At 38.0% G+C, this 1,815-nt stretch overlaps 1 protein-coding gene across 2 annotated transcripts in view; it reads left to right on the forward strand.

The window, feature by feature from the left end:
- The window catches only part of LOC103515065, a 33,683-nt gene that overhangs the window by 29,740 nt on the left and 2,128 nt on the right, over window positions 1-1,815 (forward strand). The window lies entirely within an intron of this gene.

Below are 1,815 nucleotides of genomic sequence, written 5' to 3' on the forward strand. Positions count from 1 at the left end.
ATCCCATGTGATTTTTTACGCGGAATCGAATGGTGCTACTTTTAGCACTCTCTGACTTAGAGTTGAGAAGTTGCGGGTTCGATACTCAAATGTAATAGAAAGTCGTGTGATGTTCACACCAGATTTTTTACTTTCTATTACTACAGTTTAGCGGAGCTATACTAGTAATGAAAGTATTGCAATCGGTCCAAATTTTCAAAATCGGGAAATGGTTGGAAATATCCGTTTTGGGATCCCCTGATGTCAAAAAAGTGATTTTTAGCCCATGGTCTGTACGTATGTATGTACGCACGTACGTACGTACGTACGTACGTACGTACGTTACGTACGTACGTACGTTACGTACGTACGTACGTTACGTACGTACGTACGTTACGTACGTACGTACGTTACGTACGTACGTACGTTACGTACGTACGTACGTTACGTACGTACGTACGTTACGTACGTACGTACGTTACGTACGTACGTACGTTACGTACGTACGTACGTTACGTACGTACGTACGTTACGTACGTACGTACGTTACGTACGTACGTACGTTACGTACGTACGTACGTTACGTACGTACGTACGTTACGTACAGACCATGGGCTAAAAATCACTTTTTTGACATCAGGGGATCCCAAAACGGATATTTCCAACCATTTCCCGATTTTGAAAATTTGGACCGATTGCAATACTTTCATTACTAGTATAGCTCCGCTATACTGTAGTAATAGAAAGTAAAAGTTGTAGATTTGTCTGTACATTGCTTAGAATCGTGAAATTTTTAGTTATTCTTACTCCTTATGCATCCACGATTCCAAAAATCGCATTAGAAAAATTTCTGTCTGTCTGTCTGTATGTATGTCTGTCTGTTACGCTAGTTGTCCTCTTTTCACGCAAAAACGGCTCGACCGATTTTGATGAAATTTTTTGTGGTTGTATAGGCTACTTAAATTGTCACATGCCGTCTGCCTTGTAAGCGCTAGGCCGCGGGTTCGATTACCGCCCGGGCGGATTTTATCCTGATGGGATAATGTTCGTTCTCGGAACGGCTGGCTTTCTCCTATCCTGTCTTCCTTCTCTCTTCGATTTCGGGACGATAAGACCATAGCAGTTAAAGTTCCCTCTGTCAAACCTCTTTAAAAAAAAAAAAAAGATATCAGCTATTTGTACAAAATTTCTGCCAGATTTAATCAAGATCGGCTACGTCCTGAACAAACCTTCAATGATTTATAACTTTACTGAAGAATGGATGAAGAATACATAAATATATTCATTGGAGAATAGCAGAAGAACTTCACTGAAGAATGGATGAAGAATTATGATGAATATGAATCATTGCGTAAGGTGTCAAATGAAATGCCATCACTAGCCCCCGGCAATATCAACCTACACTAACCTAGTACATTACTGGGCATTGTAAGAACCTATGTAGGTACTATTGTATGACCCTAAGGCATATAAACCATGGAGGTAACTTTATCATACTTATAATGTTCGTTATAAAAGCTCATGGGCAAAATTAGATACATAAGTAAAGTAAGTATATATATGTAATAATTGTAATATGTATACATTGTATACTCATAATATATCTGTGCAATCTGTACATACCTATAGATACATAGATAGAAAACTACATAAGTACCTTCATAACACCTACACCTATAGGGTGAATGTACCAGTAGTCGACTTTACACCAGTAGTCGATCACTCGGTCATGTTTAGTTAATTTTAAGCTATAAACGTATATCCTATTTAATTTCTGATAACATTTTTTGAATATTCGTGTTGTTTTGATACTACTGTAAAAAAAGGCGCCAAATT

This window comes from Diaphorina citri, unplaced genomic scaffold, assembly GCF_000475195.1.
Source record: "Diaphorina citri unplaced genomic scaffold, Diaci psyllid genome assembly version 1.1 scaffold1265, whole genome shotgun sequence".
In the NCBI taxonomy this organism is placed as follows: Eukaryota; Metazoa; Arthropoda; class Insecta; order Hemiptera; family Psyllidae; genus Diaphorina; species Diaphorina citri.